Source organism: Budorcas taxicolor, chromosome 2, assembly GCF_023091745.1.
Source record: "Budorcas taxicolor isolate Tak-1 chromosome 2, Takin1.1, whole genome shotgun sequence".
NCBI lineage: Eukaryota > Metazoa > Chordata > Mammalia > Artiodactyla > Bovidae > Budorcas > Budorcas taxicolor.
In genome coordinates, this window is record NC_068911.1 from 48,967,125 (window position 1) to 48,988,910 (window position 21,786).

A 21,786-nucleotide genomic window follows, 5' to 3' on the forward strand; every position below is an offset into this window, starting at 1 on the left:
TAGAAAGGAGATACTTTAAGAGACACTGGGAATGCGCAAACGACACAAACGTGCTTGACTCAGCTCGGTGCGTTTCTTCAAATTCTTAAAATATTGTCAGCCAGACCCCCTAATTTCACGGATGAATAAGCATATGAGCAACTGCAGTACCGCCCACGAACAAATTTCTCATTCAAATTTTCCAAAAAGAGTTATTTCTAAGGGCACTGGGGTTAGCGCACAGGATGGAAAAAGTAAGGCGGCACAACCTCCCTAGTTCCTTCTCCCCAAGGAGCGCGGACCTCCTTTCAGCCGGAACAAAGAAGTCGCTCCGACAGGCCGCGCGAGGTTCCGGTCAGGCCCCGCCTCTCAGCTAGGCACATGCGCAGGGTTAGCCCTACGGAGCCCTTCGGCCCAGGCGCGCGTGACGTAGAAGCGTACGCCGGTGCGTGATGACACACGGACGTGCGCTCGGTGGCTCATAGGGGAAGATGGCGGCTGCTCTTTTGGAGGAGTGGGATTGAGAGGGGAGGAGGGAGGGGGTCTGACGGGAGAGACACTCCTGACTGTGAAGACGGACATATCGCTCGCCAGTCGTTAGGACCTCTGATCAGCGCCCGAGGGTGAGTGCGGCGGCGGCATGGGACCGCTCACCTGCAGCAGGCGGCCGCACTCCGCCATTTTCATGCTCGGCCGTTGCGTGCTTTGGGGACCTCAGGGGTGCCTGTGGACGAGTTGGAAGAGCTGGGAGGATCGACCTCCCGAGGGCTCTTTGAGGCGGGTTTGGGCCTTACGGGAGGGGGCTAGCAGCTTGAGGCATACCGGGAATGGCGGACATAGTAAGGCTAAGGCCCTGAGTTGAGACCTGTGGCGACGCGAAGACGTAGGTAGGGTAGGCCGCGGAAAACACTGTGAAGTTTGGAGGAGTGAAGCGCCTTAAAACTGAAATTGGGGGCGGGAGTGGAAGGGGTTGGGCCGAGAGTTGAATGGTTTGAGTGGTTGGTTGAAGAGGTCATGGGAAGTTAGTTAATACGAAACCTGTAAAACGGCGAAGGTTTAGTTAGCCTCGCTTTTATCGTGACCTGAAGTCTGTAATTTTAACAGGTATAAGTCCACAGCTAGATAGGCAAAAAACCCCTGCTCCTGCTCCTTTGGAATAGCTTTATTACTGTTTTGTTTGGTTTAGATCGTGCTCTCTGCAAGTGGCCGTTAGTAATTCCCTGCACATTTCTGATTTTGAGTTCTGGCAGTTAGATACTTAGGATCATAGAAGGCATTCTTTTTTTTTTTTTTTGAGGAAATATAAAAACTGTTGATACGTGCATGTAAACCCTTGTAATTGGTGGTCCTTCCGGAGAAAGAAGGAGGCGGGTCGATAGGGAATTCGGTAATTGGACCTGTTTAAATCAAATCAGAAATGCATGGATTATTTCTAGAAAACCTGTCATGAATGATTTGAAGTATTTTCTACTCAGATGACATTACGTTGAGTGTTCCGGGAACTTTGGAAGACTAGAATATGAACAAAAAGCCTGTGTAAAAGGAATACCTCTTACGAAGCCTGCGTGGACTTTTAAGTACTCTCTGGAGATCTAGCGCACGCAGTATTTTGGCCTGTGAATGTGATGCAGAGATAGACCTATTTAATTCAAACAAAAACTTTTAGTTAAACGGAAGCGTGTTAATTGTTCCCGGATGGTATTTTTCCCCCGCTAATCTTAATTGCATTTGGCCTCTCTTATTACCATAAAGTACTTTTGCACTTTTTAATTGGTTTCCTTGCCTAGAAGAAGACAAAATAGTCTATCGATTTGTATTTATGTTGAGGCCTTACTTTCTGTATTTGGCCCATTTTCTTGAAGTTTAGAGAAAATTTTTAACTTTTGGTATTTAGGGGAAGAATTTTTGTAGAAAGTTGGCCTTAAATCACACTGCTTTAGGAAAAAGATAAATCCTTATCTCTGAAGTTGATGGCTTAACTTGCATTCTTTGGTTGGTGAAAAATATCAAAACGCAGATTTTGACATCAATTTTACCCTGACCTAAGAGGAGAGTGAAAAAGTTGGCTTAAAGCTCAACATTCAGGAAACTAAGATCATGGCATCTGGTCCCATCACTTCATGGGAAATGGATGGGGAAACAGTGGAAACAGTGTCAGACTTTTATTTTGGGGGGGCTTCAAAATCACTGCAGATGGTGATTGTAGCCATGAAATGAAAAGACACTTACTCCTTGGAAGAAAAGTTATGACCAACCTAGATAGCATATTCAAAAGCAGAGACATTACTTTGCCAACAAAGGTCCGTCTAGTCAAGGTTATAGTTTTTCCAGTGGTCATGTATGGATGTGAGAGTTGGACTGTGAAGAAAGCTGAGCGTCGAAGAATTGATGCTTTTGAACTGTGGTGTTGGAGAAGACTCTTGAGAGTCCCTTGGACAGCAAGGAGATCAGCCCTGGGTGTTCATTGGAAGGACTGATGTTGAAGCTTAAACTCCAATACTTTGGCCACCTCATGCGAAGAGTTGACTCATTGCTGGGAGGGATGGAGGGCAGGAGGAGAAGGGGACGACAGAGGATGAGATGGCTGGATGGCATCACTGACTCGATGGACGTGAGTCTGAGTGGACTCCGGGAGTTGGTGATGGACAGGGAGGCCTGGTGTGCTGGGATTCATGGGGTCGCAAAGAGTTGGACACGACTGAGCAACTGAACTGAACTGAAGGCTTTAATTACACTTTTAGTAACCATTTAAGGTGCTTATTCAGAGCTCTGCATGCTAAGTAACAAGTTCTGTATACTTTTCACACTGCTGCTGCTGCTGCTGCTGCCAAGTCGCTTTAGTTGTGTCCGACTCCGTGCGACCCCAGAGGTGGCAGCCCACCAGGCTCCCCTGTCCCTGGGATTCTCCAGGCAAGAACACTAGAGTGGGTTGCCATTTCCCTTTCCACTGCATGAAAGTGAAAAGTGAAAATGAAGTTGCTCAGTTGTGTCCGACCCTCACTACTTAGGGAAAAATGTTATTGATTGTTGCTGAAACTGTTTCATATTTCAGAATAAGAATGAAGAAAGTAAGGCAAAGAAAGTTTTATAACTGTCACAAATATTTTGACAAAGATATTTGTGAAAGCTTTTCACCTAAGAATGTGTTTATGTAATCCTTTTGAGGTTGCTTAGCAAAAAATAGGACTTTTAGATAAAATAGTATTAATTAGAGCCTGAAGATTAGAAATCTTCATTATCAAAGTATATTTAGTTGTCCAGCTCACCAGTTGTTTAAGTATTCCAGACTTGTTTTTTAAGACTCCAAATTGTCCTAGTTTTCTGCCAAACATTATTCCAGGATTTTATGTGTTGTAACTTTTGCTTGTAAGAGATTTTTTTCTGTTAGATTAGTGAAAGTTTCTCTGAGATTCATATAAGGCATAGTATTGGAAAATCTTTACCTTACTCTCATCCTTTCTGGCCTTAGAACATTTTAGTATTTTCTGGTAGTGACTGACTTTATAATGTTTGTGTTGTACCTTATAATCATAATTTGAGTCCTTGTTATTTTCTAAGATCTAGGTAGTATTGGAAAGGCTATGGGTTTTGGCAGTAGATAGACCTAGGTTTGAAGGTCTGTCTACTGGTTAGTCTCACCACTACCTAGCTTTTTTACATTAGGTCACTTAGATGCTGAACTTCAGTTTAAAAATGTTAGTTATAGTACTTGTCTCAAAGGTAAAAAAAAAAAGTGTCTAGTACATAGTAAGCATTCAGCAAATTTTGGCATTTTTCTTTTGTGACTTGAATTTGATGAAGTCCTTTATTTTTTTAAATTGCGATGTTAGTTTCAGTTGTACATATGTACGATAATGCTTCACTATTAGTATATATTGCAGAATAATCACCACACAGTTATAATTTCCTTTCGTTATGAGAACTTTTAAGATCTACTCATTTAGAAAATTTAAATATGCAATATAGTGTTAACTGTAGTTGCTATGTTTAGCTTACTTTAGAATTGGAAGTTTTTATCTTTTGACCCCCTTCATCCATTTTGTCCATTTCTACCTTCCCCATTTTCACTTTGAAAAAATTAACTCAGTTGTCTTTGTTGGAAACAAAGACTGGATCAGCCTCATTCCTCTGGTAAAGTAAATACTCCCTTCCCTGTGTTATTAAAGAGTTTTGTGTGTATCTCTTCGTAATCTATTTTTAGATTTAATTTTATTTGGTTATTTTTGGCTCCTCTGAGCACGTGGGTTTTCTTCAGTTGTGGTTTGCAGAGCCCTGGGCTCTAGGTTGCAGGCTTCGGTTGTGGCGCAGGGCTCTGTTGTCTTATGGCGTGTAGCATCTTCCGGGACGAGGGATGGAACCGGGTCCCCTGAACTGGCAGGCGGAGTCCCAACCACTGGCTCACCAGGGAAGTCCTGTTCAGTGTATTTTGACTGGAGCGTAGCTTCTCCACTACTTTGTCAGCTCTTAGAAGGCAGATGCTATAGTGCCTTATATATTTTTTGTGCTCAAAAAGCCTAAAGCATTATAAAAATTGAGTGAATGATTTTTGTACAAAACTTCTCATCGTGTCTCTCCTGAGATCTGTATTTCACACAGACTGGGTTTATTTCTGCTCCTTTGCCGTTACTGGTGACCTGTTTCCCCATGCTCCTCCTTTCATACTGCATATCCTGTCCATTTTTCAAAGTCCAGCTACGTCTTGTCCCGTTAGTGAGGTCTTCAGTGAATATTTATTTTCAACTGTGCCTCTGGTTAACCTAAGGTCTGTGTGACTGCCTTCTGTTACTTTAGCCCCTGACACTATGCCTTCCCTTTTGAGCGGGTCCCTGGGTGGGCTGTGCTTTAAGGCTGACTTTGTTATATCGCCACCTGCTGTTTGCCGTCCCCACTTAGTAAGATACGCTTAAGGAGCAATTTCCCTTTATTTGTGTGTAGGATATTCTGGTAACTTTTTTTGTATGTTAGGATAAATTGCAAACATCCAGAAAAGCTGAAAGAAGAACGCAGGGAACGCCTATTGCCTTTCATTTAGATTTATCTGTTACTAACATTTTGTCCATTTTGCTTTAACTCTCAGCATACCTCTCCCCTCAACAACCAGTTGAAAGTAAATGGTGATATCATGCTATTTGTTCCCCAGTAGTTTGTCGCTCAGTTGTGTCCGACTTTTTGCGACCCCATGGACTGTAGCCTACCAGGCTCCTCCCTCCATGGGATTCTCCAGGCAAGAGTACTAGAGTGGGTTGCTATTTCCTTCTCCAGGGGATCTTCCTGACCCAGGGATCAAACCCTGGTCTCCCGCATTGCAGGCAGATGCTTTAACCTTTGAGCCAGTCCTCTTTAATGCCATTTTTCTACAGTTTATATATTTTTATTGCAAACTAGCCTACGGCTGAAACTGTATAAGAACAATTCCCTTTATTATGCTTTAGTCAGTTAACGTTAACCCTGGGTCGGGAAGATCCCCTGGAGAAGGAAATGGCAGCCCACTCCAGTATTCTTGCCTGGAGAATCCCATGGATGGAGGAGCCTGGTGTCCCTGGAGTCGAAAAGAGTTGGACACCTGAGCGACTTCACTTTCACTTTCAGTTAATATTCTCTCTGGCGTGGACTTTTTAAAGAATATGCCATATTTGGGATTTTCTGACTGAATGCTTAAAATGTCATTTAACTTGTTTCTCTATTTTTAAATTTCCTATAAATTGAAAGTTAGATCTAGAGAGTTTTAATTGAATTTGGGTCAGTATTTTTGGCACAAATACTTCCTAGATGGTAGTATGTAATTTGCATTGCATCAGTAAAGACAGAATTCTGGTTCTCTTGTTTCTAGTGATCTATTAATAAGTTGGTGAGGATCTCCAGATGTTTGCGCCACTGTTTACAGTGCTGAATTTACTTGGTTAGCGTGGTGCCCGTTGAATTTCTTCACTGAAAAGGTACATTTCCCCTGTCACCTAATGGTTGATGATGGCCTAGTCGTTTAATTTGGAGTTACAGAAATTGAATAAGTGAACTTTCTACAAAAATTCTCCTCACGGCTTTGTTATTTCTTGGCTGTTTTCTGTTTTAAAAAAAAGTGCTTCCCCCTCCTTTCTAGTTTTTCAAGTTTTATTTACTTATGGTTTTTGATGATCTGGGTTTTTGTTGCTGTGCGTGGACTTTCTCTAGTTGTGGCAAGCAGGGCCTACTTTCTGGTTGTGGTGCACTGGCTTCTCATTGCGGTGGCTTTTCTTCTTGCATAGCACAGGCTCTAGGCATGCAGGCTTCCATAGTTGCAGCCCTTGGGCTCAGTAGTTTCAGCTGACTGGCAGGGAATTCCGCCTATTCCCTGTGTTTTTTCCTGAAACATCTCGAGTCCTTGATAGCCACCGTGCATCTTTCCCGTAAGAACACCGTTCTCTTAAATACCCAGAATATTAATAGATTCTGCAGACTTGAGTTTTGAGCAAGATCTGGGAATTGGGGATCGACAGGGAAGCCTGGTGTTCTGCAGTCCATGGGGTCGCAAAGAGTTGGGCATGACTGAGCGACTGAACTGAACTAACGGACTTAATGTAGGTACAAGATTTGATATTCAGATTTCATATTCCAGTTTCTCCAGTTGTCTCAATAACATCCCTTACAGAGTTTTCTCCTCTGTAATTTAGGTTCCAGTCTAGAATTGAATGTTGTATTTAACTGTCATATTTCTTTAGTCTTTATAATTTTTTTAAACTTAAAAAAATTTATTCCTTTTTGACTCTGCTGGGTCTTCATTGCTGAGTGAGCTTTGTTCTAGTTGTGGCTCCCAGGCTCTAGAGCGCAGGCTCAGTAGTTGGGGCACACGGACCTAGTCGCTCTGAGGCCTCTGGGGTCTCCCCGGATCAGGGGTCAGTCTGCATCCCTTGCACTGGCGGGCAGATTTCCTGACCCCTGAGCCGCCAGAGAAGCCCTCTCTAGTCTGTGGTTGTTCAGTCGTTTCTATGGCCTTTCTTCCTTTAATGACTAACTTTTCTTTAAGAGTCTAGTCTGCTAGTTTTGTTTTCTCCTGATTTTTGGAGTATTACCTTTTTTTTTTCTCTGATGTGTTGTAGTTGTTACTGTTTTCCGTGCTTAAGTTGTTGCAGACTTGGCTAGTGTGAGTCCCTCTTTAAGCTGGTTCTTGTATCCCTACCCCCAACCCGTGTTTTTTTTTTTTTTTTTTGTCATGCCACGTGACTTCTTCCAAGATGGGGATAGAACCCATGCCCCCTGCAGTGGGAGCTCTGTGTTCGCCAGGGAGTTCGCTCTTGTGTTCCTTCTGGCTCAACCGAATTAATCTTTGAGAGCTTTTTCCTTGTTTTTTTTTTTTTTAGCAAAACAAAATAACCCGTGTCTTTCCGTGTTTTCCTTTTTTATATTTTTCTATTTCTCCAAAAAGTCTTATTTTCTTTTGATAGAGAATGATATTTATAAATTTAAGATGTGGGTGCTTGGTAATATATACAGTTATTAGAATGTCTGTGTTCTAGGCTTCCTTCATTGGACAGAGCTAGAAAATGTTTTCAGAAACCATCTGTTTATATTAGTATTTTAAATTCCAACTTATTATTATTATTTATTTTGTTTTTATATAAATTTATTTAATTGGAGGCTAATTACTTTACAGTATTGTATTGCCATACATTGACATGAATCCTCCACAGGGAGTTTAAAGTGAACATTATTATTGGGATTTGTTAGAAAGTAGATTCAACTGAGTGCAGTTGATTCTTTTTAGTCCTTTTTCCTTAGACTGTATTCCACTAAAAATGAGCAGTTAGCGGACGTCCCCTGGTAGGCCAGCGGTTGAGAGTCCTTCTGCCAGTACTGGGGACACTGGCTCAGTCCCCGGGCTGGAAAGATCCCACATGCTGTGGGCAGCTAAGTCCATGTGATCCAGAGCCTGGGCTCAGCAACAAGAGAAGCCACCACAGTGAGAAGCCTGCGCACCCCAGCTGGAGAGTAGCCCACCACTGGCCCCGTCACTGTGACTAAAGAAAGCCTGCCTGCAGGAGCAGAGACCCAGCACAGCCACTCCCCCCCCCCGCCCCCCCCCCAAAAAAAACTGTGTTCAAAAGTTGCTTGAAATGACACTTTTTTGTTTATTTGATCCATTTGATTAGTTTTGACTGTCAAGTCAGACTTTTTGCTTTTTGTTCATGATTGGGTGTGTTTTTTTCTTTACTTTTTAACATAGTAAATATTTACACGGCTTAAAACTTGATACAATATTGAAAGAGTATATAAATCTTGCTTCTGTTTCTAAGCTGTCTATTCCTTTTTCACCCATCCAAAGTATGGTGTGTTTATGTCTGCATTCTTATTTTCTCTTCCTTACAAAAGAGGCATACTATAAAAAACTTGTGAACCTTGTTTTTTTAAAAATGATTTCATTTATTGATTGGCTGTCCTGGGTCTTTTCTTCAGTCGCGGCCTTCCGGCGCTGCTTTCTGGTTGTAGCGCGTGGGCTTGCCGTTGCGGTGGCTGCTCTTGTTACCCAGTCGTCTAAGGCTTGCGGGCATTAGTGCGAGGGCTCTAGAGCATGGGCTCAGCAGTCGTGGCATACGGGCCTAGATGCTCTACGGCAGCAGGATCGTCCCAGACCAGGGATCGAACTTGTGTTTTCTGCATTGGCAGGCGGATTCTTTACCACTGAACCACCAGGGAAGCTTGGGTGATTTGATTTTTGTTGTTGAGTTGTAGGAGTTTCTTCATTTATTCTGAATATTAACCCCTATCAGATTTGCAGATGTTTTCTTCCATTCTGTAGGTTGCCTTTTCACTCTGTTGATTGTGTCCTTTGCTGCACACAAGTTCTTAAGGTTGATTATATTCTCATTTGTGTGTGTGAGACCCTTATTTTTCCCTAACAGTGTATCCAAGAAATCATGCTATATCAGTTCAATGCTCCCCCATCCCCCATGTGATTTATAGTAAGAAGCGTGTATTGGTTTCTGGCATAGAACTCCTAAAACTTTTGGAATTTTCTAAGTGATTAGAGTGATAAAGGTGTTTTGATATTCATGACAAACCCCTGAAATCACTCCTGAGTTTATGTTAATGAGGTGACTTTTGGAAAGTACCTAGGGGTGAAGGGAAACCAAACATGTTGAGAGGATTAGAACTTTCAGTTCACCCTCTAGGAGAGGAAGGGAGCTGGCGGTTGAATTAATTGCCAGTTATTTAGTCAAACATGCCCAGATTAGGAAACCTTCATAAATACTCTGAAAGAACACGGCTCATGGTTCGGAGAGCTTCCGGATTGGTGACCACATGAAGATTCTCAAGAAGATTGGTGGGCTCTGAGAACTCTGGGACCCTTCCTCCATACATTACCTTGTGCATCTATTATACCCGACTTTTTCTGATTTCTGTTGTTTATAATAAAGAGGTAACCTAGTAAGTAAAATGTTTGGTTGTATTCACTTCTTGATTATAGCAAATAATGCTGCTATGAACATTCGTGTACGAGTTTTTGTGTGGATATAATGCTTTTGGTTCTCTTGGAATGTACCTAGGATTAGAATTGCTGGGTATTATGGTAATTATATCCTTAGAATTTAGGGAAATTCTGAACTGGTTTCCTAAGAGGCTGCACTATTTTATATTCATTCCTACCAACAGTATGTGAGGATTCCAATTTGTCCACATTCTCACCAACCTTGTCATTTTCTTCTTTTGACTATAGTCACCTTAGTGGGTATGAAGTGTTTTTCCTTTGTGTTTTGATTTGCATTTTCCTAATGATGCTTAGCGTCTGTTCATGTGATTATTAACCATTTGTTATCTGTAGAGAAGTAGCTATTGTCCATTTAAAATATCGGTTGTGTTTTTAACATTGAGCTGTGAGAGCTCTTTATATAATCTAAATGCCAGTCCCTTATCAGATACATGATTTGTCAAATTTTTTTCTAATGATGTGGATTGTCTTTTCATTTTCCTTTTTTCTTAGAATACTCTGCTTATTTTTGGCTGTTCTGGGTCTTGGGTGCTGAGATGGCTTTCTCTAGGTGCAGAAAGCGGGGGTGGGGGAGGCGCTGGTGGCTGTGCTCGGTTTCTCGTTGCGGTGCCTTCTGTTGTGCAGCACAGGCTCTAGAGTGCACTGGGGCCAGCAGTTGCGGCTCCCGGGCTGTAGAGCGCAGGCTCAGCAGTTGCTGTGGATGAGGTTAGTTGCTCCGTCGCCTGTGTGATCCTCTGAATCAGGGATCAAACCCGTGGCTCCTGCATTGGGAGGCAGATTCTTTACCACTGAGCCACCAAGGAAGCCCTGTCTTTTCATGTTAAAGATGGTTTTACTGAAGCACAAAAACGTTGTAATTTTGATGATGTCCAGTTGGTCCATTTTTTCTTGGGTTGATTATGCTTTTGGTGTTTTATCTTAAAAAGGCTTCACCTAACTTGAGTCACAAATACATATATTTGCTGTATTTAGTGCAGTTAGTAATTGGTCAAGCAGTTGATTTTCCCAACAAAAAATGTAGATTGTTGTCCATGAGTATGCCTAAGAAAATGACTGTTTAGGAAGCTCTAGTGAGTTTGCCTTTGTGGTTATGTCACGAGAGTGTATGCTCCTTGGTTTTTGTCTCGCCATAACAAAGATTTGGAGTGACGGACATTAAAGCTCCCTCAGCGTGTCACAGCTCTCGGGTCTTGGACAGACCGTGTTATAGCTCTCAGGTCTCGAATGGACTGTGTTATTGCTCTCAGACAAATCAGTGTTACAGGTCAGTGTTACAGCTCTATTTTATTTAGAAGATAGCAGGAAAATCCATCTTAAAGGCGTGAGGGCACGTCGATCCAAAGACGTGAAGAGAAGAGCGCCCCTGCACGGCGGGGGCCCTTTGGCTCCTGTTTTTATATGTTTTTTTCTTCCCCCTGGGCCTGCCCCATGCAAATTGGGCTTAGTCTGGAGTGCTGTTCTATCTGAAGTCCTCACTCTGGTCCTGGACCTTCCTTTGACCTTTGTCTGTCCTATTTTCGCGGGCTTTTCTCTTCCTTGTCTTTTAGCCACTGCCATTTTGGACTCCTTTTCCCTGTTCTAACTACCTAACAGTTAGAAATTAATAAGCTTTACTTATAGCTGTAATAAAAGCAATTTTATGTAACTATACTGAACCTTTATAAAGGGGAGATTCACATAAAAAATAAAGGACATGTTTCATTGGTGAAATTTTTTTTAAACTTTACTTTTTAACTCAGTAATTTTATCCTTAATAACCACTGTATTTTTGAAATTCTGACTGATTTGTTTGAAGGGAAAGACCAAACTAAGACAGTATGTGTCATAGGGTAAAGACACCGCAAATGCCGCTGACTGAGGAACTAGTTAGGCTTGTTGGCCAGTGTAGTTAATAAAAGAAGCAGAGTCACTGTGCCAAAATCAGGAGGCACCCCAAACCTTAAGCTTTCCATTTTACCTTGCTGTTGACAAATTTGAAATATTCAGGACCATCTGCTTAGGATTCTGCCTTTGGCAATGATTGTGTATTTTGTTAAATGTTTTTACATTCAGTTGTTAAGCTAAATTTAAAAATGAGTTGAAAAGGAACTGGAAAATTCTCACCTGCTCTCTGTGTAATCTTGAAATTTTAGAATTATTTTAACTTTAGAGGCCATAAGATCTAGACTCTTAAAAAAGCAGGATTGAAGACATTAAATTTGTTCGAAGTCACACAGTGGAAGAATACAGGTCACTTGAATACCTGTGTAGTGTTCTTTTCTCCACCTTAAAAAACCCCCAAAAACCCATCTACATTTCAGTGTAACTTTGAAGAGCGTTTTTGTTCACTGTCTTCGTGAGAGAGCTAAAATTATAAGTTTACATAGCCAGAAAAGTCTAAAATAGGAAGATCTTCCATTAGGAAGTAAGTGATCATATTATTCTGTGGTCTTGAAGTTGTTATATCTAGCTTTGTTCAAAATTGATTACCACCTTCGGCTTTGGTGTACTTCTATTTTAGTAACTGATTTCAACTTTTAAATCTAGTGTTTGACAGAATATTTTTTGGTAGATATTTTAGAAATTAATGCAGTTATTTGGTGAAGTGCTGTGAAGCGTATGGGATCTTAGATTCCTGACCAGGCACTGAACTGGAGGCCTCTGCAGTAGGAGCCTAGAGTCCTGACCACTGGACTGCTGGGGATTCCCTCTTGGTAGATACTTTGTATCCAAACAGGCCACATCCCAAAGGAATAGCTAGGTTCTTCCTCCTATGTGTCCTGTTCTCAAGCTATAGTTTATCATATAAAGGAGTTTTTCTTTTTTCCACCCACATTGCTCATTTGCAGCTATGTTTTTTATAACAGTTCTGTGCCCAGAATCTTCATTTCCAGTTCATTGCCTATGTTCATAGCCCTGCTTAGTAATTGCTTTTATAAGTTACTTTATGCATTTGTTCATTCATACATTTACTTTTATACTGCATGCGTGCTGTCACTTCAGTCATGTCCGACTCTTGGTGAACCTGTGGCCTGTAGCCTGCCACGCTCCTATGTCTGTGGGATTCTCCAGGCAAGAATACTGGAGTGGGTTGCCATGTCCTTCTCCAGGGGATTTTCCCAACGCAGGGATCAAACCCACATCTCTTATGTCTCTTGCATTGGCAGGTGGGTCCTTTACCACTAGCCTCATTACCAAAAACAGTGACGAGTATAAGAGGATATACAGTGATCTGTCTCTTCCCTGTGGCTGTCCTCCAAGCCTCTTTCAGCTATCCAATAACTATAGTTATCAGTTTGTTGTGATTTTTTTTCCAGAGATAATTTGTGTTATATATACATAGAGAATGTGGGGCTTCTCTGGTAGCTCAGCTGGTAAAGAAACCACCTGGAATGCAGAAGACCCTGGTTTGGTTCCTCAGTTGGGAAGATCCCCTGGAGAAGGACTAGGCCTCCCACTTCAGTACCCATGGGCTTCCCTGGTGGCTCAGGTGGTAAGGAGGCCGTCTGCAGTGTGGGAGTCTTGGCTTTGATCCGGTTGGGAAGATCCCCTGGAGGAGGGCATAGCAACCGACTTTAGTATTCTTGCCTGGAGAATCCCCATGGACAGAGGAGCCTGGGGGCTACGGTCCGTGGGATCACAGAGTCAGACCTGACTGAGGGACTAAGCACAGCACATAGCAAATGTGTTTACTACAGATGTGTGTGTGTTCCTTTTTTGTTGCTTTTCACGTCGGTAGTAGTCTGTACACTGTTTTGTACTTCTTTCCACTTAATACATCTTGGAGTTTCTAAATAGAACTACCTTCTTTATAATAGTTGCCTAATATGTATTGTATGGGTATTCCATGTTAACTAGTTCTCTAATTAATAGACGTGGGTAGTTTCCAGTCTTTTGTTATTAAAAACAGTGCTCCATTGAATAACCTTATGGATGTGTGTTTGTGCATGTGTGAACACACGTTCGGATAAATTCATGGAATGAAAGTGCTTGGTCAAAGTATACTGTCAGTGTGTGAATATGGTTGTTTTTCTCATACCAGACTATCATTATAGTTTTTGCTTTCTTGAATGATGTTGCTGCTGCTGCTAAGTTGCTTCAGTCGTGTCCGACTCTGTGCAACCCCATAGACGGCAGCCCACCAGGCTCCCTTGTCACTGGGATTCTCAGGCAAGAACACTGGAGTGGATTGCCATTTCCTTCTCCAGTGTGTGAAACTAAAAAGTGAAAGTGAAGTCACTCAGTCATGTCCGACTCTGAGTGATCCCATGGACTGCAGCCTACTCCTAGTAAATGATGAGTCATTTTTAGCATGAATAACAAGGGGAATTTAAAATCACTAATTTGTCCTTTTTTGATAATTTTCATGTGATATACGTTCCTGGGATGATTTATCATTACCTACAGTAGTGCTTTCTATACTTTTTGGACCCCATAGGAATCTGATAAAAGTTATATATTTCTTCCTAGAAAAAAAAGTGAATATCCATATTAGAATTGTACCTGTGATTATGAGGTGGGAGGGTCATTGAAATCCTTTTTTTCTTAAATTTAATTTTTTTAACACCCAAATCATTTTGTGTTGGGGTTCAGTTCCAGTTCAGTCCCTCAGTCGTGTCCGACTCTTTGTGACCCCATGAACTGCAGCACGCCAGGCCTCCCTGTCCATCACCAACTCCTGGAGTCTACCCAAACCCGTGTCCATTGAGTTGGTGATGCCATCCAGCCATCTCATCCTCTGTTGTCCCCTTCTCCTCCTGCCCTCAATCTTTCCCAGCATCAGGGTCTTTCAAATGAGTCAGCTCTTTGCATCAGCTGGCCAAAGTATTGGAGTTTGAGCCTCAGCATCAGGCCTTCCAATGAACACCCAGGACTGATCTCCTTTAGGAAGGACTGGTTGGATCTTCTTGCAGTCCAAGGGACTCTCAAGAGTCTTCTCCAACAGCACAGTTCAAAAGCATCAATTCTTCGGTGCTCAGCTTTCTTCACAGTCCAACTCTCACATCCATATATGACCACAGGAATAACCATAGTCTTGACTAGACGGACCTTAGTTGGCAAAGTAATGTCTCTCGGCTTTTGAATATGCTTCTAGGTTGGTCATAACTTTTCTTCCAAGGAGTAAGTGTCTTTTAATTTCATGGCTGCAGTCACCACCTGCAGTGATTTTAGAGCCCGAAAAAATAAAGTCAGCCACTGTTCCCACTGTTTGCCCATCTATTTGCCATGAAGTGATAGGACTGGATGCCATGATCTTAGTTTTCTGAATGTTGAGCTTTAAGCCAAGTTTTTCACTCTCCTCTTTCGCTTTCATCAAGACGCTCTTTAGTTCTTCACTTTCTGTCATAAGGGGTGGTGTCATCATAGCTGATTAACAGTGTTGTGATAGTTTCAGGAGAACAGTGAAGTGATTCAGCCGTACATACACATGTATCCATTCTTCCCCAAACCTCCCAGGATGCCACATAAGATTGAGCAGAGAAGGAAATGACAGCCCACTCCAGTATTCTTGCCTGGAGAATCCCATGGACAGAGGAGCCTGGCGAGTCCATGGGGTGACATGATTGAAGTGACTGAGCACGATGTGCTATACAATAGGCTTTTGTTGGTTATCCATTTTAAATACAGCAGTGTTTATGATACCACCCTTATGCCAGAAAGTGAAGAAGAACTAAAGAGTGTCTTGGTGAAAGTGAAAGAAGAGAGTGAAAAAGTTGGCTTAAAGCTCAACATTCAGAAAACAAAGATCATGGCATCTGGTCCCATCACTTCATGGCAAATAGATGGGGAAACAGTGGAAACAGTGTCAGACTTTATTATTTTGGGCTCCAAAATCACCGCAGATGGTGACTGCAGCCATGAAATTAAAAGACGCTTACTCCTTGGAAGACAGTTATGACCACCCTAGATAGCATATTCAAAAGCAGAGACATTACTTTGCCAACTAAAGTCCATCTAGTCAAGGCTATGGTTTTTCCAGTAGTCATGTATGGATGTGAGAGTTGGACTATAAAGAAAGCTGAGCACTGAGCAATTGATGCTTCTGAACTGTGGTGTTAGAGAAGACTCGAGAGTCCCTTGGACTGCAAGGAGATCCAACCAGTCCATCCTAAAGGAGATCAGTCCTGGGTGTTCATTGGAAGGGCTGATGTTGAAGCTGAAACTCCAATACTTGGGCCACCTGATGTGAATAGCTGACTCAGTTGAAAAGACCCTGATGCTGGGAAAGATTGAAGGTGGGAGGAGAAGGGGACGACAGAGGATGAGATGGTTGGATGGCATCATTGACTCAATGGACATGAGTTTGGGTGAACTCCGGGAGTCAGTGATGGACAGGGAGGCCTGGTGTGCTGCAGTTTAGGGGGTTGCAAAGAGTTGGACACGGCTGAGCGACTGAACTGGAACTGATGCCCATTTATGTATCCATAGGACCCAGTTAAAGCTTCCTGCTTTATTTGATCGATGCATATAAACTGTTGTGTCTGTCTAGGTAGGCATAATCAACATCTCAGAATCTAGCTCCAGTATGTGAGTTAGGTTTCCAGCTTCTTCCTCGACTGCTCCCTCTGCTCAGTACCCTGTCTTTGAACCATTAAAAAACAAAACTGCTTAAAATCGAGTACACCTAAAACTAACGCAATGTTGTGTCAGTTATACTTCAAAACAAAAAAGCAAAAACTCAGTAGTTCTCTCTTTACTTGCTCTTCCCTCTGCTTGGAATTACCCCACTCCCTTTCTCCCCTTGGTGTATTCTTTTTTAAAATCACTGTATATGTTCATCTGAAACTTTGTTTCACATTTGTGCTCCCCCACTGTGTCTTCCCATGTGCTCCCCCATGTGTCTTCCCATGGCATTCTGTCTCACAGCAAAATATTTAATACCTGGATAGGAGAAGGAGATGGCAACCCACTCCAGTATTCTTGCCTGAAGAACCCCATGGACAGAGGAGCTTGGTGGGCTAAGGTCCATGGGGTTGCAAAGAGTCAGACACAACTGAAGTGACATAGTAGGTTAGGACAATTCAATATTGTCAAGTGGTCAGTTCTTCTCAGCTTAATTTATAGATTCAATATGATCCCAGTCAAAATCCCTGCAAGTTATTTTTTCGATGTTGATAAGCAAAGCTCCTTATCTACTGGATAGTATCATCAGTGCCTGTTAAATGAATGGTTACTATAGAACGGAATATTCACAGAATTCTAAGGCTTTACCCTACGGTGTTAAACATTTTCGATATCCAGGGAGATTGAAGAAAGAAGTTAATTCCACACATTTGCCTCTTAAATTCAACAGTTGTTATGATTTTCTGTATTTTCTTGTTAGGGCTGATATATCAAAATGTAAGTTCAATCACTAAAGTCTTGTCTGTTCAGTCGCTAAGTCATGTCTGACCTTTGCGACTCCATGGACTGCAGCACGCTGGACTGCCCTGTCCTTTACTGTCCTTGGAGTTGCTCAAACTCATGTCCATTGAGTCAATAATGCCATCCAACCATTTCATCCTTTGTTTTCCCCTTCTCCTGCCCTCAGTCTTTCCCAGCATTAGGGCTCTTTTCCAGTGAGTTGGCTCTTTACATCAAGTGGCCAAAGTATTGGAGCTTCAGCATCAGTCTTTCCAATAAATATTCTGGGTTGGTTTCCTTTAGGATTGACTGATTTGTCTCCTTGCTGTCCAGGGAACTCTGAAGCGCCTTCTCCAGCACCATAGTGCAAAAGCATCAAGTCTTTGGTGCTCAGCCTTCTTTATGGTCCAACTTCGCACATCCGTACATAACTGCTGGAAAGCTTTGACTCGATGGACCTTTGTTGGCAAAGTGATGTCTCAGCTTTTTAATACGCTATCTAGGTTTGTTGTAGCTTTTCTTGTAAGGAGCAAACATCTTCTAATTTCAGGGCTGCAGTCACTGTCCAGTGATTTTTGGAGCCCAATAAGATAAAATCTTTCACTTTCCAATTTTTCCCCATCTGTTTTCTATGAAGTGCTGAGACCGGATGCCATGATCTTAGTTCTTTTAATGTTGAGTTTTAAGCCAGTTTTTTTTTTTTTTACTATGCTCTTTCACCTTCATTATGAGGCTCTTTTAGTTCCTCTTCACATCCGGATAGTGTCATCTGCATAGCTTAGATTGTTGATATTTCTCCTGGCAATCTTGATTCCAGCTTGTGATTCATCTAGCCTGGCGTTTCACGTGACGTACTGTGTGTATAAGTTAAATAAGCAGGGTGACAATATATAGCCTTGGTGTACTCCTTGCCTCTTCTGAACCACAGACTTAAACAAACAGACGTTTACTGCCTTCCAGTTGTGGAGGTTTGGTGTCTGAGATGAGGGTGCAGCAGGGCTCTGGTCCCTCTGAAGGTGCTAGGGACAGATCAGCTCCAGTGCTTTCCTGCTTGGTTTCTGGCAGTTCCTTGGCCTGTGCCAGCATGTGTTCTAAATTCCCCCTTTTTATAAAAACACTAATCATATTGAATTATTGACCCATTCTGCTCATGTATCATTCCATCTTAACTAATGATATCTGCAGTGATATAGGGGGTAGGTGCGGTGGTGGCGGTGGTGGTGAAGACTTCACCATATGAATTTTGAGGGAATGTAATGCAACCGGTAACACTCTAGCTCTATATACATATATGCATACCTTTTAACCCTTTGAGAGTAATTGTGGGTATCATGACAAATGATGCTTCAGCATGCAGTAATACATCTAAGAAAATCAGCCATAATTCCCTAATATTATGGAATATCTGGTCCATTCAAACAGCTTTCAATAGCTGTTTTTTCCCCCTAAAGCCGGCAGTCATTTGGTTGTCTCATTGGACTTGTTTAACTACAGCAGTCCTATTGCTTTTTTGTTTCTCATACATATACTTTTTTTTTTTTTCCCCAAGACTTAACAGAAGTATCACATTTGCAAATCAAGCATCTATACCCTGCCAACCTGATTGACTAGTTGAAGCCTTCATTTGCTTTCTCTGTCCGAGAGTCTTAATACAGAAGGCGTGTCTCTTGATGGACAGTTTATAGGACTGTTACATTGTATCTCTTAAGTTGTTACGGAGAATGGACTTTATCTTTGTACATCTCAAGAGTTATTGTGTCACCTCGAAAATGCTACATTTTCTGCATTCTAAATTAGACTGTTGCAAATAGGCCCTTTTTATTGGATAAACATTCTCTCAGCTCATCACCTGTGGTCTGTTTTATGAGCAAATACTTGCTGTGTTTGCTGAACTCTCCACTGTATAATATATTTTTTTGTGTTAATAAGTGTCTTGGAAGAAATACTTTGAAACTGTGTAAATATACTGTTTTTGTCACGTACTGCTGAAGCCTGACTTGGAGAATTGCCTTACTAGCATAACATGCCAAAAATGTTGCTTTTTTCTTTCATCTTCAGTTTTAAAATAGCTACACAAAAATGCACCAATTTTGATTTTTTAAATGCACATTTAAAATGTTGCTTTTTTCTTTCATCTTCAATATTAAAATAGCTACACAAAAATTCACCAGTGTTGATTTTTTTAAATGCACATTGATATGACAGCTGTCACAATACAGTCTAACAAGACTGTTTTCAATGAAGTTAAAGACAGCTAAATGATTCTAGAGATAGCTTATGAAAAAAACTGAATGAGTTTCTTGGCCAGCCCAATATTTATTACCATTTTTAGTGTGCCAGGCTATATGCAAGACACTGGAATACAGAGATTAAAAAACGTTCAGTTCTTGCCTTAAAGGAATTTATATTTCAAATAGGCAGACATATATGCTTTTCCATGATTATGGCATAATATACTTTGGAAATGCAGACTGCTGAATAAATTTAAGTGTAATAAATAAGCATAACTTTACAAAAGTAATTGAGAACATTGGTATAGAAATACACCAGCAGAGGATGTGAGAGTATTTGGCAGACTTAGAGATTTCAGAATAGCATTGAAAAACAAAAGTGAAAGGAAAAAGCTCCACCCCTAGCTGGTTATATAGATCTCCTTGTCCATTGTGGACAGCTTGGAAAAACTCAAGGTGTAAAGAAGACAACAAAATTTTACCATGAGTCCATGCTCTGTTATCTTCGTTATGTGTTCCTTCTCATTTTTTGGCTTTTGAGGAAAAGTGTGCAGTTCTTTTAAAATAATTGTAATTGTTTCACAGTCTGATTTTTCCACAATATTAGATCACATGCAATTTTTAAAAAATATTTCAAGCATTTTAATGGTAATCTACAGTTGCATAACATAGATATGCAGAAGTATTGATAACTCCGGTTGCTTACTGTGCTTGTGAACTGAACTGAAAAACTTTGTTGTAAAACAGAATTTTTTAGTTGACTACGTGAATCCCTATTAAATCATAGAATGGTTCTCTGAAATTTATAAATATATAGAGGTACTCCTGGCACAGCCAGGTGCAGCATGGTTTAAAAATTGCAGAAGCTTTCTTAAATATCAGATAGAAGATATAAGTCACTCTGTGCTTTACAAATTTTAACTGTTGGGTGATATTAATGGTTCTTAATCCTGTTCCTTAATTTTCAAAATTAAGGGAAAAACCCAGAAGTATCACAAATTTCTTCAGGGTAAGAGAGCCTTAAATAGAGTCCTATCTTCCCCACTTGGTTGTTTGCACTCTAATGATACAGTATGCCCTTCCCTCAAGGCTTAGGGGTTCTATGGAGGAGTTGTGAATAGCATTACAGTGGTACAACTTTGCTGTATATTTTTAAAAAAAACTCATTTGCTTATTTTTGGCTGTGCTGGGTCTTTGTGGCTCTGTGTGGGTTTTCTCTAGTTCTAGCGAGTGGAGGCTGCTCTAGTTGTGGAGTACACGCTTCTCATTGCGGTGGATTCTCTTGTTGCCGAGCACAGGCTTCAGGGTGTGTGGGTTTCAGTAGTTGCTGTGCATTGGCTCAGTAGCTGTCATATTGGGTCTTTCATTCAGGCTCATGGACTCTAGTTGTGACAGTTTCGGGCTTAATTGCCCTGCAGCACGTGAGATCTTAGTTCCCCATTTAGGAATTGAACCTACATGTCCCCTGCCTTGGAAGGCAGATTGTTAATCACTGGACTGTCAGGGAAGTCCTTGAACTTACTTTTGAGATGTAGCTTGAAGAAAGGGTTCTACAGTTGAAGGAGTTTTATAAAAAATGAGAATTTCCTGGTGATCCAGTGATTAGGATTCTGTGCTTTCACTGCTGAGGGGCCAGGTTCAGATCTTGGAGAGAAAAAGATAATGAGAACGTCCTTAAGAACATCTTTGAATTCTTTGTCTTATTCAGTCTTCTGTTTGTCACTTGTGAACAGTAAGTGCTGCCAACTCCAGCTGATTCTCAGTATTCATAGCACTGGCAAGTCTGGGTCAGTCTCTTGTGGGGTCACTGCTCCTTTCTCCTGGATCTTGGTGCGTACAAGGTTCTGTTTGTGCTCTCCAAGAGTCTGTTTCCCCAGTCCTGTGTAAGTTCTGGTGGCTCTGTGGTGGGGTTAATGGCGGCCTCCTCCAAGAGGGCTTATGCCATACCCAGGTCTACTTTACCCAGCGCCCCTGCCCCTGCAGCAGTCCACTGCTGACGCGTACCTCCACAGGAGACACTCAAACACAGTTCTGTCTCAGTCCTGGTGCACACACGGTTTGTTTGAGCCCTCTGAGCGTCTCTGGGGGATATTGGGTTTGAGTTTAAACGTGATTTTGCCCCTCCTGCCATCTTGCTGGGGCTTCTTTGCCCTTGGATGTGGGGTATCTCCAAAAAGTTGTTCCAGCTCCTACCGTCTTGCTGGGGCTTCTCTGCCCTTGGAGGTGGGGTGTCTCCTCACAGTCACTCCAGTGGTGTGCTGTAAAGAGCAATATTGCTGTAAAGAGCAATATTGCATAGGAACCTGGAATGTTAGATCCAGGAATCGAGGCAAATTGAAAGTGGTCAAACAGGAGATGGCAAGAGTGAACATGAACATTTTAGGAATCAGTGAACTAAAATGGAGTGGAATGGGTGAATTTAACTCAGATGACCATTATATCCACTACTGCGGGCAGGAATCCCTCAGAAGAAATGGAGTAGCCATCATAGTCAGCAAGAGTCTGAAATGCAGTACTTGGATGCATTCTCAAAAACAACAGAATGATCTCTGTTTGCTTCCAAGGCAAACTGTTCAATATCATAGTAATCCAAGTCTATGCCCTGACCAGTAATGCTGAAGAAGCTGAAGTTGAATGGTTCTGTGAAGACCTACAAGACCTTCTAGAACTAACAGCCAAAAAAGATGTCCTTTTTATTATAGGGGACTGGAATGCAAAAGTATGAAGTCAAGAGATACTGGAATAACAGGCAAATTTGGCCTTGCAGTAAAGAATGAAGGAGGGCAAAGGCTA

At 41.7% G+C, this 21,786-nt stretch overlaps 1 protein-coding gene across 2 annotated transcripts in view; it reads left to right on the forward strand.

Moving 5' to 3' along the window:
• The first annotated feature begins 465 nt into the window (after window positions 1–465).
• Window positions 466–21,786, forward strand: part of WDR33 (WD repeat domain 33) — a 114,395-nt gene continuing 93,074 nt past the window's right edge. For both annotated transcript variants that reach the window (XM_052660918.1, XM_052660926.1), the window contains exon 1: window positions 466–602. The gene's annotated coding sequence lies outside the window, so the exon portion shown is untranslated. The remainder of the gene's footprint in view (window positions 603–21,786) is intronic.